This window comes from Haliotis rubra, unplaced genomic scaffold (assembly GCF_003918875.1).
Source record: "Haliotis rubra isolate DU_JTF1 unplaced genomic scaffold, ASM391887v1 Scf63, whole genome shotgun sequence".
In the NCBI taxonomy this organism is placed as follows: domain Eukaryota; kingdom Metazoa; phylum Mollusca; class Gastropoda; order Lepetellida; family Haliotidae; genus Haliotis; species Haliotis rubra.
In genome coordinates this window covers 1988654-2006029 of record NW_025767335.1, presented here as the reverse complement: position 1 = coordinate 2006029, position 17376 = coordinate 1988654, and the positions used below count along the sequence as shown (strand labels likewise).

General features: G+C 41.5%; 1 long non-coding RNA gene across 1 annotated transcript; it reads right to left on the bottom strand.

The window, feature by feature from the left end:
* Positions 1-1552: 1552 nt before the first annotated feature.
* Positions 1553-9052, bottom strand: LOC124256507. The gene is made up of 3 exons (XR_006892939.1): positions 8928-9052; positions 3378-3586; positions 1553-1666 (listed from the first exon to the last, which is right to left on the bottom strand). It is a non-coding gene; the product is annotated as an uncharacterized LOC124256507 (long non-coding RNA).
* Positions 9053-17376: the final 8324 nt, after the last annotated feature.

Here is a 17376-nt window from a genome sequence, read left to right as displayed (position 1 = left end):
CCGTTAGCCGCCTCTTAAGACAAGCATTGGTTACTGACGACTCATTCTAACCCGGATGCGGCGGAGAAGGACAACCAGTGATGAAGAGAGATTATAATGACTTAATGTGTAAGACTTTGTTATCATTATAAGGAAACCTGCTTACTGTTGGGAACATGATTGTCACCTGCCACCGTGCTCCGTCCTACCAACGGTAGCCTATGACTCAACCATATCACTCACTCTCCTACCCAGAGTTCCATGCCGCAAGCCAGCTAGTACCTCTGCCACAGGCCAGAAAAATGTGACGATTCGTCACATCTTGCACCGTCCATTCAATATAATGTACGGATTTCTTTTACTCTTTTATTTTTGACGGGTCTACACATCTAACTAAACATCTTTAATAGAATGAATTAGTTTCACTGAGAAAATATCCAAAAACACGTAACACTATTTCGATTTGCGTAGCGATCCTTTGTTTACATAGGTTGTACGGCTCCACGTGCTGTCATCGAAGCCGACGGAGAGCAAACGATGCAGCCAGTTTGATATCTAAATATGTACTGCCACAGACCTTACTGTCGCAGTTGTGGAAGAATATATATGTAACAATGTAAAACATTATGAAGAGAGCGCCGAAAAGCTTTATTGAGTCCAGTCTCTTCTTATTATGAATATGCGCGTTTGATTACAAACAAGAGAAAAGTCTGGTCACGTGATATACAAATAAGCCTGTGGCAGTGATGTTATGTTAAGTCATCGCTGTGCCGGAGTGTGCATATCACTATGTTGAGTGACGACAACCTACCTCGGCTAGGCCCTGGAGGACCCGGATCACATACACGGCTGGGAGGTTGTACCGGATGGCCGTGGGAAGCACCAGGAACAACACACTGCTCAACATTATACTAAGTCCGCACACCCTGATGGAGGGTAGACAACACATAATTACACGGTGAAAGGGATATGCAATATATACTATGCAATCATACGACACTTCATGGGATGTAAGTTAATTGCAGCGATTGGATGGTTCTAAATTTATAGGTATGATTAAAAAATCTATGTATGTAGTAGCCGGAATAGCGTCTGGTTTCTGAGTGACGAGACTACCACTGTTAATGGATATCACCTACCACTTTGGGGAGTTTTTTGCAGCCAGAATACCGCCTGGTATCTGAGTGACGAGACTACCGCTGTTAATGGATATCACCTACCACTTTGGGGAGTATCTAGTAGCCAGAATACCGCCTGGTATCTGAGTGACGAGACCACCGCTGTTAATGGATATCACCTACCACTTTGGGGAGTATCTAGTAGCCAGAATACCGCCTGGTATCTGAGTGACTAGACCACCGCTGTTTAATGATATCATCTATCACTTTGGGGAGTATCTAGTAGCCAGAATACCGCCTGGTATCTGAGTGACGAGACCACCGCTGTTTAATGATATCATCTATCACTTTGGGGAGTATCTAGTAGCCAGAATACCGCCTGGTATCTGAGTGACGAGACCACCGCTGTTTAATGATATCACCTACCACTTTGGGGAGTATCTTGTAGCCAGAATACCGCCTGGTATCTGAGTGACGAGATTACCACAGTAGAAGACAGTGTGCAACAGGAAAACATGACTGGGTTCTATGTTGAGCTGCAGGTCTCGAGAGGTGCCAGTTACTGTACACTGCACGAGAAATGGAAAAAATGTAAATGTATGTTTGAATTGCCAGAGAAAATGTACCACGGATACCAAGGAGTTCAGTGAAAAAGTAGGTGGTGATGTCGCCGTAGATTGTGACACCATTCCGGCTGGTTGGTTGCTTTGTTGTTTTACGCCGCACTCAGCAATATTCAAGCTACTTGGATTCGGTCTGCAAATAATCGAGTCTGGACATGACAATCCAGTGATCAACAGCATGGGCATTGATCTAGGCAATTGAAATACAATGACATGTGTCAACCAAGTAATCGAGCCTGACCACCCGATCCCGTTAGTCGCCTTTTACGACAGGCATGGGTTGCTGAAGACAAAATCTAACCCGGGTCACATGGGATTGGAAAGGGATAAATAACAGAGTTGCAGTGTTCAAGCCATACGACAATTAGGGATAGATCACACGTCCGTAATTAAAACAGATCATTCAGAATTAAGTGAAGGGAGACTACTGAAACCTGCGTATACTACTGGAATATAGTAACTGTGCATTATTTGATGTTGTGCAATTCTTAATGCAAAAAGATATTAACTTGGCTTGTGGTGTTTTTGAAAGGCATTTAGAAGTTGGACGAACGTGAATACATGATACGTTTTATGGATAAAAACTTTTTTTAAATTCTTTACACGACGTTTCAGAGCTAATTCTTGCTCCTTCATCAGGTGAAGGCCGCCAGGACCGCATGTTGTGCTCCCTCGGTCGGTTCCCTGCAGTCCTGGAACTGACTGGACATAGGTCAGGAATGGTCCAAACTGGTAGTCACGAATCGATTCCTTAGAAGAGTCAACCGAAAGCGGTTGTCTTGCTAACGTGACGTCACGCGTGGACGGTCGGTCCAAGGCAAATCTCTCGTGTTTACATTATGTTGAAAACGTCTCCATAGAGATGAGATCGTGTTTCGATAGACAGCAAAATGTCTTGCCACATCGTGGCATTACGTAATCACAGTCTAGGTTGAAATTAATGTGTTTTTCATTCACAGGCAAGAACATTATCAACCGTTCTTCAGTTTTCAATATCAGGTGTGTGAACTTCAGGTGTCAAAAAGCATGCAAAAAGTAAATAGGTTCATTGTGCACAAAGTGCAGGTGCCACGCGCGATACGTCACATCATATTTCATGCAAAGTGCTTTGCTACATGCTTATTTAGGGTTATTTTTGTAACTTCAAATAACTTTTATTTTACGCAATTTCATGTTATGCACAGTTACTTCTTCCTTGGTATATTATTTGAATATATTCTGATAGTAAATATACGGATCAATGTTTCAATTCGATCAGACACATTTAATCACTGCATATTTATGATACAAACCAGTGCTCAGGTGGGGCATAGGTGACGTTGTTTAAATTGCTGATATTCACTGTGCAGAGTAGTGTCCCTTTACCCACGCCAGGAGCCTGTATAATGGGTTCGAATGACGTTTGCCTGAACCATACCCGTGTTCGTGGGTTTCAACAAAGTGATACACATCTAAAACCTGAAAACAACGTTCAACCTCTCACTCACTCACTCACTCACTCACTCACTCACTCACTCACTCACTCACTCACTCACCCTAAACCCACCCAACCCACTCACTCACTCGCACAGCCCCGTTATCATACACTCGTCAAAGGTAAGGGGAATTTATAGCTCTAGATGAAAGACTACATGTGGCAGCCCACTCGAATACTCACATTGTGAAACAGGGAATTGTCGTCACGTTCTGTGGATGTGTGATTGGTCACATGAACCATGACGAGAGAGAAACATGTTCGGAAACCAATGGAAACAAGAAGTCCAATAGATCCGACTGACACCACCATATAGCGTTTAGCGCAGTCAACGCAGCAAGCCATCGTCGTCTCTTGATCTGCAAAATCACTCACATCATCTCAGTGATGATCTGTGACAAAACACTAATGTGTTATAAATAAATATAGTTGTCGTGATGGTTTGCATACTTTAGGAGAACAAATTAGATAACCACATCGTAATAATGCGAATGTTACAGAGCAAATTTGATCTGCTTTGGTTGATACACCGGGAGCAAAAATACCTGACATCATCAACAGACCTTACTGTGTTATACTGATGTCAAGAAAAGACCTCTTTGTGTTCTACTAATATCATGAACAGGCCTCACTGTGATGTACTGATGTCATGAACGGACACCATTGTGTTGTACTGATGTCATGAACGGACACCATTGTGTTCTACTGATGTCATCAACGGACACCACTGTGTTGTACTGATGTCATGAATGGACACCATTCTTTTGTACTGATGTCATGAACAAACCTCACTTTGCTATATTGATGTCATGAACGGACACCATGCGTTGTACTGATGTCATGAACGGACACCACTTTATTGTACTGATGTCATGAACGGACCTCATTGATGATGTCATGAACGGACACCACTGTGTTGTACTGATGTCATGAACAGACATCATTGACATGTCCATGAACAAACCTGTGTTGTACTGATGTCATGAACAAACCTCACTTGTGTTCTACTGATGTGTCATGAACGGACACCATTGTGTTGTACTGATGTCATCATGAACGTGTTATGCTGATGTCATGAACGGACACATTGTGTTGTACTAATGTCATCACTGTGTTGTAACAGAACGGACATCACTGTGTGTCATGAACTTGTGTTGTACTGATGTCATGAACAGACCTCACTGTGTGTTGTACTAATGTCATGAACAAACCTCACTGTGTTGTATACTGAACGTCACTGTGTTGTACTAATGTCAACACTGTTATACTGACGTCATGAACAGACCTCACTGTGGTGTACTGATGGCATGAACAGGTCTCACTGCGTGTTGTAATGATGTCATGAACGGACGCCATTGTGTTGTACTGATGTCATGAACGGACACCACTGTGTTGTACTGATGTCATGAACGGACACCACTGTGTTGTACTGATGTCATGAACGGACACCATTGTGTTGTAATGATGTCATGAACGAACCTCACTGTGTTGTACTGATGTCATGAACGGACACCAGTGTGTTGTACTGATGTCATGAACAATCCTCACTGTGTTGTACTGATGGCATGAACACGCCTCACTGTGTTGTACTGATGGCATGAACGGACACCACTATGTTGTACTGATGTCATGAACGGACACTATTGTGTTGTACTGATGTCATGAACAAACATCACTGTGTTGTACTGATGCCATGAACGGACACCACTGTGTTGTACTGATGTCATGAACAGACACCACTGTGTTGTACTGATGTCATGAACAAACCTCACTGTGTTGTACTGATGTCATGAACAAACCTCACTGTGTTGTACTGAAGTCATGAAGAAACCTCACTGTGTTGTACTGATGTCATGAACGGACACCATGGTGTTGTACTGATGTCATGATGAAACCTCTCTGTGTTGTACTGATGTCATGAACGGACACCATTGTGTTGTACTGATGTCATGAACGGACACCAGTGTGTTCTACTGATGTCATGAACAATCCTCACTGTGTTGTACTGATGGCATGAACACGCCTCACTGTGTTGTACTGATGGCATGAACGGACACCACTGTGTTGTACTGATGTCATGAACGGACACCATTGTGTTGTAATGATGTCATGAACGAACCTCACTGTGTTGTACTGATGTCATGAACGGACACCAGTGTGTTGTACTGATGTCATGAACAGGCCTCACTGTGTTTTACTGATGGCATGAACAGGTCTCACTGCGTTGTACTGATGTCATGAACAAACATCACTGTGTTGTCAGGATGTCATTAACAGGCCCCACTGTGTTGTACTGATGTCATGAACAAACATCACTGTGTTGTACTGATGTCATTAACAGGCCTCACTGTGTTATACTGATGTCATGAACGGACACCACTGTGCTGTACTGATGTCATGAACAAACCTCATTGTGTTGTACTGATGTCATGAACAGGCCTCACTGTTTTATACTGATGTCTTGAACGGACACCACTATGTTGTACTGATGTCATCAACAGACCTCACTGTGTTGTACTGAAGTCATGAACAAAGCTCACTGTGTTTTACTGACGTGAAGAACGGACACCATTGTGTTGTAATGATGTGATTAACAGGCCTCACTGTGTTATACTGATGTCATGAACGGACACAATTGTGTTCTACTGATGTCATGAACGGACACCATTGTGTTGTACTGACGTCATGAACGGACACCATTGTGTTTTACTGATGTCATGAACAAACCTCACTGTGTTGTACTGATGTCATGAACGGACACCATTGTGTTGTAATGATGTCATGAACGAACCTCACTGTGTTGTACTGATGTCATGAACGGACACCAGTGTGTTGTACTGATGTCATGAACAATCCTCACTCTGTTGTAATGGTGTCATTAACAGGCCTTACTGTGTTATACTGATGTCGTGAACGGACACAATTGTGTTGTACTGATGTCATGAACGGACACCATTGTGTTGTACTGATGATATGAACGGACACCATTGTGTTCTACCGATGGCATGAACAAACCTCACTGTGTTGTAATGATGTCATGAACAGGCCTCACTGTGTTGTACTGATGTCATGAACTGACCTAATTGTGTTGTACTGATGTCATGAACAAACATCACTGTGTTGTACTGTGTCATTGTACTGATGTCATGAACAGGTTGTAATGATGTCTTAACACTGTGTTATAATGACGTCATGAACAAACCTCATCGTGTTGTAATGATGTCATTAACAGGCCTCACTGTGTTATAATGACGTCATGAACAAACCTCATCGTGTTGTAATGATGTCATTAACAGGCCTCATTGTGTTATACTGATGTCATGAACAGACCTCACTGTGTTGTAATGATGCTATCAGACCTATCAAACCTCACTGTGTCGTAATGACGTCATGAAGAAACCTCACTGTGTTGTACTGATGTCATGAACAGGCTTCACTGTGTTGTAATGATGTCATGAAGAGATCTCATTGTATTGTAATGATGTCATTAACAGGCCTCATTGTGTTATACTGATGTCATGAACAGACCTCACTGTGTTGTAATGATGTCATTATCAAACCTCACTGTGTCGTAATGACGTCATGAACAAACCTCACTGTGTTGTACTGATGTCATGAACAGGCTTCACTGTGTTGTAATGATGTCATGAAGAGATCTCATTGTATTTTACTGATGTCATGAACAGGCCTCACTGTGCTTTACTGACGTCAGGAACGGACACCATTGTGTTGCACTGATGTCATTAAGAAACTTCACTGTGTTGTATTGATGTCATAAAACAAAGCTTACTGTGTTATACTGATGTCCAATGTGTGAAGCCCATTTCTGGTGTCCCCCGCCGTGATGTTGCTGGAATATTGCTAAAAGCGACGTAAAACCAAACTCAGTCAGTAAGTCAGTATACTAATGTCATCAACAGACCTCACTGTGTTGTACTGAAGTCATCAACAAAGCTCACTGTGTTTTACTGACGTGATGAACGGACACCATTGTGTTGTACTGATGTTATTAACAGACCTCATTGTGTTGTACTGATGTTATGAACAGACCTCATTGTGTTGTGCTGATGTCATAAACAGACTTCACTGTGTTGTACTGATGTTATGAACAAACCTAACCTGATGTCATAAAGAAACCTCACTTGATATACTGATGTCATGAAAAGACACCATTGTGTTATACTGATGTCGTGAAGAGATCTCACTTGACATACTTATGTTTCGAACAAACCTAACTTGATATACTGATATTATAAATAGACCTGGCTGTATTATACCAATGTCGTTCACAACTCTCCCTTTCGTCACTCACTGGTGTCATGAATTACACCCCATGTTTACCGATATCGAAGAGCCAGATGCTGCTATGATATATCGGTGTCAACACTTGTTGCGTTATCCCAATATCTTCTTTTATGAGTATCAGGCGCTATGTTATACGGAAGTCGACCGCCTCCTTGGTCTATTAGATACAGCTTCGGTCCGGAGAGCAGAAAGTAAGTGGTTCAATGCCAAACCGCTGCGGTATACTTTGTATCTCCTATTTCTGATTTTCACTGGTATTCATTTCGTCTTTAACAACATCGGAGTCCATTATGAGATTGTCAGGCTGGTTGCAGTGCGTGGTCTCGTGCATAGAGGCCAGGTACAAATCAGTTGAAGTTAAGCAAAGCAGGTAACGGAGAGTCATTGGATGGACGACTGTGTTTGCCAGCTTGACTCTGGAGTTTCTAGGACTGCCCCACAACGATGCACCCTGACACATGTTGTCTCAGCTTAGGCAAGTGTTCAACGTCGAATCTTTTCACCCAGCAGAAAATGACAGAACATGGATACCCGGTGAAATAAGTCATAAAACCATTAACCTTCTACATTCATTCTCCACTAACAGGCGCCAATCCACTTTTGTTAACTTTCAAAAATGAACTTTATTTTTCCTTTCATACTTTGTTTTACATTAACATTGGCTAGCGCCTAGACATGATGCTAAAACGGCTTCCCTTCAACAGTCCGAGATATTTTTGATGCACTCAAAAACAGACAAAAGGATTTTGTCACGAGACAGATACGTTACCTCTAGGGTTTGGAGTGAATTTTTATACATATAATTACATTTTTCTTGCAACTTAAAAAGTATTCATTTTAAGGCTTGGGTATCTAAATACATAGTAGGAAAGGAAACGTGTTTACCTTTAGTGTCACAAAATATTCCATTTTCTTATTTGCTGATATTGCTCAAAATACGCTGTCATCCAAATGCATATGAACTAGTATTTAAGTGGTAAGGGTAGACATGTTATTTGTTATTCTGTTATTTTAGACAGGCCATACCTACCAAACGGTGCTCTGGCGACAGCACGATTTGTTACATTTGGCCTACGTTAGACAACTGTAAAATACAAAATTGTAACTTTGTTTTTCTATTTAAAGATAGAACCCACACTGTTACATAAAAATCGACTATAACTGGTTGTTTATATGGCTATTTCAATGGTGAAATCATAGAGCTACACAACATTATCGTACTGACGCCTGTTGATGGAAAATGTACGTCTTCGCCCGACATGCAGCTTGGGTTACCCGGGTTGATAGTGTCAATGATGTTGCATGCCCTTAGGTCATGCCCGTACAGCGTGGAGTTCGGCGCTATGTAAGTGACCCTATTATCATTAGGTTTCAGTTGTTAATTATAAAGTTGGAGTAGTGATTACAAAGCTTTTAAGTCGAACTTACCTTAATTCGGCTTGTTTTTGCACTTCAAATAATAAAAAGCACAAACCTGGTTGGGACCTGCAACCCTGGTTGAGCTGGATGGGTAGACACGACAGTTTAAGGGGTAACGCCGCCCTGGTTAAGCACTAGAGCTCAACGACATTGCAATGCTGTTGAACCTGTGATATATTGTCGTGCTTAAATTTCTGTTGGGTGAACAAAGAAGACTGTTTAGAAAAAATAGGTTTTTGATAAACGAAAGAATAACTTCGCATAACCGGTAACGGCTCATAAATTAGGTTTGTTAAAAAGCGAACGAATTCCTTGCATAACCTGTGGAGACTCTTTCTTACTTGAGTGAACGCTGTCGTGCCTCTGCATGCGTCCACACTGTAACTAAAGACAGGCCCCGGTGTATGGCAGATGCTATACTGAACGGCGTCAGGCAGTGTACAAATACTTACTTTGTTACAAGACAGACAGGTTTTATTCAGTAGTTGAGGCCCAGTGGCCAAAAGTACAATTCAAGTTGCTTAATGACAACTATTGGTCTCGTGACATGAGATAATGGTTTTATACGTGATTTAAGAACGGACATCAATGTTTTTACGAAAATGGCAACAGATTTGATAATATCAGCACTATTTGAATTAACTTCAATTAAGTAGATTATACATCGTTTGTGGGGTATCATTAGTACATTTTAAACCAAAGTATTTTAAAGCAAATTATTGCATCCGTATCTTATTTGCATAAGTGCACATGCAGCACTTTTCTACTGTGCAGTCAATAAATACATACACCTACGTACTAACCTTACTTCCATATGTGCGTTAGTGGCGCACGAAGCCGACTTGAGCTGACTCGGGTGCAGATGTGTGTGTGTGTGTGTGTGTGTGTGTGTGTGTGTGTGTGTGTGTGTGTGTGTGTGTGTGTCCCAATTGCATAATTATTCAATGCAAGTGTGTCCTCCCTTAATATTGAACTCGAACACGCCAAATTAAATTTGAATTCGGATTTGTGTTCTACATAAATATCACAACACTAACGGTTTGACATTAGAAGCAAAGATCTCGACAGGAGGAGCTTTGACCATGTTTTATGACAGTAAAAAGGGGACAGTTATCATTCATTCATATAATTAATAAATGTATGGAGGTAAAACACCTACATATTCTACATTAACTTTATTTGGCGGACACTGGTGTGCATCAGTTAAAGTGTGTGACCACGGATCCCTGGAATTACCACGGCACGGATTTCGACTAGCACCTGTATCTCTGACTGTTTTCAGCTTATATATGAAACTTAAATGGATTTTTTGTGGGTACCTAATAATAAATAATTATGTCACTTATAAAGCACAGATGTCCACACATTTATGAATGCTCAATGCGCTGAAAAGAATAGAGAGAAAAGACTCAGTCATAGGCACTGTGAAACAGGGCGGGTTTTAACTTTTGACTTGAAGATTGAGAGAGATTCTTAGAATTTGATTTCTAGAGGTAAAGGAGAAAGCCCTTTTCCCATTAGAAACTAGGTGGAATTTGGAAACTTGTAGTAGGTGTAGATTCTGGGACCGGAGTGATCTTGATTGAATGTATTCTCTGATGAGTTCAGTGAGATATTCTGGAGCTTGAGTTTGAAGACAACTGAAATTGATGCAGAGAAGTTTGAAGTTGATTCTCTGTTGATTAGGTAGCCAATGTAAGGATTTAGGAACAGGAGAGATGTGATCACACCTGTGAAGGCAATAATGCTGCAAACGCACTGGTGTATATATACATATATTCATCTCCCTCGGGTTAGTACTGGTCTTCAGCAAACTGGCATTACGGGATCTGGTGGTCAGGCTCACTGACTTGCTGGGCACATGTCATCGTATACCAATTACATAGGTCGATGCTTATGCTGTTGATCAGTGGACTGCCTGTTCCAGATTCGATTATTTCTACATATAGCTGAAATATTGCTGAGTGTAGCGTTATACGGCAAAAAAACAAACAAAAAACCCTGTATGCTCCAAGGCGGCGTCTCGTGATGCACATCACTGCCTGAGTAAATGCATGGTTTATGGACCGTGTCATGGCGTAAACGTGTACATAAATAAGAAATTCAGCTTACATGAATATTTATGATTTAAATTGTTTACTTTGCTGGCTAACATGTGTGCTGAGGAATCAAATTTGAATTGACTTCAGTTATGTCAGTACGTGTAGAGATCCCTGGTTAAACGGAGTATACCAGGATCACGTAGTATTCCTGCCTAACTCTCTTGTACATCACGTAAAATAAGCCCAGAGCCTAGATCACCTAATATCTGTAATCACTGAACCGTAGCGTCTCCCTGGAGCATGCTACCTTTATAAGTAAACAATTTGTTACGGATAGACAACTTCTGTATTGCAGTGGGTGCGACGTTTCGGTGTAGATGCTCTTGTTCACCATACCTACTTCTGAATGTCACTCATGAAAAAACCCATCTAACTAGCTCAACACATTGTATGCACGCTTGAGGTCAACTTGGAGCAGGATATTTGGAATTATATTATAACAGGAATTATGTTGCCTACAGCATAATCACATACAACAAACTAATGCTAACATAACAAAACAAAATATAAAAACAAACAAAACTTGATTCAACCAAACTATCCCGCAGTTCATGCCCCCAACAACTTCTGGTAAAGTTCAAAATTCAAAATTCATACAAAATTAATTTTGCAACCCTTACGTCCCCTTCAGGTTGCCACATCTTCCGGTTAAATCACCCCTTTTCGAACAAACACTAAATGGCCTGGCGAGCCCGTATGCGAAATAAGCATTATGTCGGAAAGGGCATCTCCAAATCATCATCATCATCATCATCATGGTCATTTCATCATCATCACCTACGGCATTTTTATAATGGCAGTATATTTCATACCTCATCCTCGTGGCGGCCGTTATGCTTGCAGGATATGAGTACAGTACGATTTCTTATGGATAAACAGCTTCCTTATTGCAATGGTGTTAACGATGTTAGCATCTACATCCATTGCAAGGAAGAAGCTGTCTGTTCATAAAAATAACAACTTCTTCCTGTTCATCCTACCAGCTTCTAAATGCCAAACTCAACAGAAAGACACGGTCTATAAGGTAGAAAAGAATGACAGCGAGATATTGATGGCCGACATTGAGTTCATGAAAGCATTCTGTCACCACGAAAACGCCGCCATGTCGTCAAGAGGTGGGGTACAGACAACAACTATACACTTCACAAGATTACATCGTGCCATAGGCCCAAAGACATGAAGTGCATACACCATAGCACAGTATAATTTAAAAACAGTTACTCATTCTTCATTTCAGGACTGCGGAGTGGTATCTCAGTGGGCTAGCACTATAAAACCAGCTTCAGTCTGGGCTAGTACAAGCAGCCGCACATACACATACACTCGCATGCACGTCGTCATATGAGCGAAATATTCTCAAGCACGACGTTAAACCCAATTTCACCTCACCTCACCTCTTCCTTTCAGGACCTTCCTGCTCTTGAAGACATATTTGAAACAATAATCTCGTTTCAGTATGAACTGGCCAAGCATATTTTAGCTGTAAACGCACTTCAGCTATGGCCATATTTCATTCAGCCGAGTTCATCGTAACGTCTGTGCTGATGTCAGTGATGTTAAATTCAGCTGGTAGCATATATTCGTCATGTTTTCAACATTTTGTCCTCAGTCATGAGTATGCTTGCTTCACCTGCGAAAATACTTTACTGAGGTTCTGGTGCTGCCGTGTGACAATACAGCTGAGATTTAGTTCCGCCATAAGACCCCGACAAAAGTATACCACTCCACGGAATCTATTCCATCTGAAACAATATTTGTGATGAAGTACAACGTCAAACAAGCTGTTTATAATAGTCGGCTCTATTTTCCTCCCCCTAGGGGTGGTAACAGATGATCTGTGAGAACAATCCTTGTCTCTGGAGTGAACATAGTCCAGGCAAGATGGGCCCACATGATGGCGTCCATCACCTGCGACTATAGGTTCTGTCATTTCGATTGTCATGAACATCTTTGATGAAGAGGGCGATTTCGATCTTCTTCCATCTCCTATTCAGAACTAGAATCCTTACGAGTGTCGCAGGGGCGCGGATGTCGCCAACGATGCCTTTCTATCTCCCATAGACGTAGAGGAGGATTTTATTGCCGCTACAAATGTCGATCGTGGGCTGGGGGAAGGTTTCGGTTTCAAATCGTCGGTATTAACAATATGGAAGATTATAAGTGCTAAAGTCTAAACTGTTTTTATCATCTAAGTCTATGATATCTGCGTAGAAGATACTTTCATCTACGAGGATGATACATTAGTCGCATGTAGAATCCGAAGCTGCATCCATGGCAATGGTTTGAGTTGGCGGAGCTTCAGAGGTAGACGTAGCTGAGGTTTTAGTGTATCAGTCTATTCGGTTCGCCACAGGCACAGAATTGTGTACATTGCAATAATAAGGGATGAGGAGGTATAGACCCTGCTTATAATGTATACTACAAGATCCTTAGGAAGAGAAGGGTATAAACGGTGTCTGAAATGTGTACGCCGCGGTGATCGGAGCCCAGTGAGTGAGTGAGTTGAGTTTTACGCTGCTTTTAGCAATATTCCAGCAATATCACTGCGGAGGACACCAGAAACGGGCTTCACACATTGTACCCACGTGGGGAATCGAACCCGGGTCTTCGGCGTGACGAGCGAACGCTTTAACCACTAGGCTACCCCACCGCCCCTCATCGAAGCACAGCCGACATTGACCCATCTTGTACAGTGTTGCATCGTGATAGCCGTACTGTAGACATATAGACCCTACGTAAACTGTATACGCCAGGATAGCCGGGAAGAGAAAGGCGTAAACGGTGCTTGAAATGTGTACTTCACGCGACTGTGCATGTCGAGATAGAAGTAGGTATAAATGCTGCTTGATCTATATACGCCAGGGAGGGAAAGGCATAAACCGTGCTTGAACTGACTTGCAACCGTGCTGTGTACGTCATGATGACGGGAATGGTATACACACTTATTGTACTGTGTACGTCATGATGAGGGAATGGTATACACACTTATTATACTGTGTAAGTCATGATGACGGGAATGGTATATACACCTATTGTACTGTGTACGTCATGATGAGGGGAATGGTATACACACTTATTGTACTGTGTACGTCATGATGAGGGAATGATATATACACTTATTGTACTGTATACGTCATGATGACGGGAATGGTATATACACCTATTGTACTGTATACGTCATGATGAGGGGAATGGTATACACACTTATTGTACTGTATACGTCATGATGAGGGAATGGTATATACACTTATTGTACTGTATACGTCATGATGACGGGAATGGTATATACACTTATTGTACTGTATACGTCATGATGACAGGAATGATTGTACTGACGTCATGGAATGGGTATATACACTTATTACTGTATACGTCATGATTATTGTACTGTATATACGTCATGATGAGGAAGAATGGTATATACACTTATTGTATACGTACTGGTATATACACTATTGTACTACGTCATGATGAGGGAATGGTATATATACACTTATTGTGTACTGTGTACGTCATGATGAGGGAATGGGTATATACACTTATTGTACTGTATACGTCATGATGACAGAGATGGGTATATACATTATTGTACTGTGTACGTCATGATGAGGGAATGATATATACACTTATTGTACTGTATACGTCATGATGACGGGAATGGTATATACACTTATTGTACTGTGTACGTCATGATGAGAGAGGGATTTCGATCTTCTTCCATCTCCTATTCAGAACTAGAATCCTTACGAGTGTCGTAGGGCGCGGATGTCGCCAACGATGCCTTTCTATCTCCCATAGACGTAGAGGAGGATTTTATTGCCGCTACAAACAAGTCGATCGGGGCTGGGGAAGGTTTCTGGTTTCAAATCGTCGGTATTAACAATATGGAAGATTATAAGTGCTAAAGTCTAAACTGGTGTATCATCTAAGTCTATGATATCTGCGTAGAAGATACTTTTCATCTACGAGGATGATACATTAGTCGTGTATGTAGAATCCGAAGCTGCATCCATGGCAATGGTTTGAGTTGGCAGAGCTTCAGAGGTAGACGTAGCTGAGGGTTTTAGTGTATTGGTAGTCTATTCGGTTCGCCACGGGCACAGAATTGTGTACACGGCAATAATAATAGGGATGAGGAGGTATAGACCCTGCTTATAATGTATACCACAAGATCCTTAGGAAGAGAAGGGTATAAACGGTGTTCTGAAATGTGTACGCCGCGGTGATCGGGGCCAGTGAGTGAGTGAGTTGAGTTTTACGCTGCTTTTAGCAATATTCCAGCAATATCACTGCGGAGGACACCAGAAACGGGCTTCACACATTGTACCCACGTGGGGAATCGAACCCGGGTCTTCGGCGTGACGAGCGAACGCTTTAACCACTAGGCTACCCCACCGCCCCTCATCGAAGCACAGCCGACATTGACCCATTTTGTACAGTGTTGCATCGTGATAGCCGTACTGTAGACATATATACCCTACGTAAACTGTATACGCCAGGATAGCCGGGAAGAGAAAGGCGTAAACGGTGCTTGAAATGTGTACTTCACGCGACTGTGCATGTCGAGATAGAAGTAGGTATAAATGCTGCTTGATCTATATACGCCAGGGAGGGAAAGGCATAAACCGTGCTTGAACTGACTTGCACTGTGTACGTCATGATGACGGGAATGGTATACACACTTATTGTACTGTGTACGTCATGATGACGGGAATGGTATACACACTTATTGTACTGTGTAAGTCATGATGACGGGAATGGTATATACACCTATTGTACTGTGTACGTCATGATGAGGGGAATGGTATACACACTTATTGTACTGTGTACGTCATGATGAGGGAATGATATATACACTTATTGTACTGTATACGTCATGATGACGGGAATGGTATATACACTTATTGTACTGTATACGTCATGATGAGGGGAATGGTATACACACTTATTGTACTGTATACGTCATGATGAGGGAATGGTATATACACTTATTGTACTGTATACGTCATGATGACGGGAATGGTATATACACTTATTGTACTGTATACGTCATGATGAGAGGAATGGTATATACACTTATTGTACTGTGTACGTCATGATGACGGGAATGGTATATACACTTATTGTACTGTATACGTCATGATGACGGGAATGGTATATACACTTATTGTACTGTGTACGTCATGATGAGGGAATGGTATATACACTTATTGTACTGTATACGTCATGATGACGGGAATGGTATGTACACTTATTGTACTGTATACGTCATGATGACGGGAATGGTATACACACTTATTGTACTGTATACGTCATGATGAGGGAATGATATATACACTTATTGTACTGTATACGTCATGATGACGGGAATGGTATATACACTTATTGTACTGTGTACGTCATGATGAGGGAATGATATATACACTTATTGTACTGTATACGTCATGATGACGGGAATGGTATGTACACTTATTGTACTGTGTACGTCATGATGAGGGGAATGGTATACACACTTATTGTACTGTATACGTCAAGATGAGGGAATGATATATACACTTATTGTACTGTATACGTCATGATGACGGGAATGGTATATACACTTATTGTACTGTGTACGTCATGATGAGAGGAAAGGTATACACACTTATTGTACTGTATACGTCATGACGACCTGAGGTGTAGCTATACAAATTCTGATTGAAGGGCGTCGTTCATGATGGTGCTTGAACTGTATACGTCATGACGACCTGGGCTGTAGATAAGCAGATTCTGATTGGATGTGCTTCATCATGTGGCTTGAACTGTATACGTCATGACGACCTGGGCTGTAGATGAGCAGATTCTGATTGGATGTGCTTCATCATGTGGCTTGAACTATGGACGTCAGTAAGGGTGATACAAATATAAACTCTGCTTGTACTGTGTCTGACAGTATGATTAGGTGGTGCAAGAGCCATGATCAGCTAAGTGAATTGTGATTGTTGTTTTTCAATTGTTCATGTCATGCACTTAAATATTATTTCCGGGGTGAAATAATGTGTTTTGAGGACATCCCCTCCCACCAGTCATCCTTCCCAATGCCATTGTATCAGTTCCGATAAAAGTGAAACCAGAAGGAAATTCGCGAAGACACATGACCTGGGTACATGGTAGTGTGTAGCTCGACTTGGTGTTTTGAGAACATTTCATCAGCTAATCGTGTTACTCACACACAAATGTACCTTTTCAGTAACACTCAAATGTTCAGTGCGAAATAATTGAAACCCAAATCGTGCTTTTGTCGGGGTCAAATACTTCATATGTAAATATCATATGTAGCATTGTCAAAAACTGTAATATTTGTTTGTTTGTTGTTT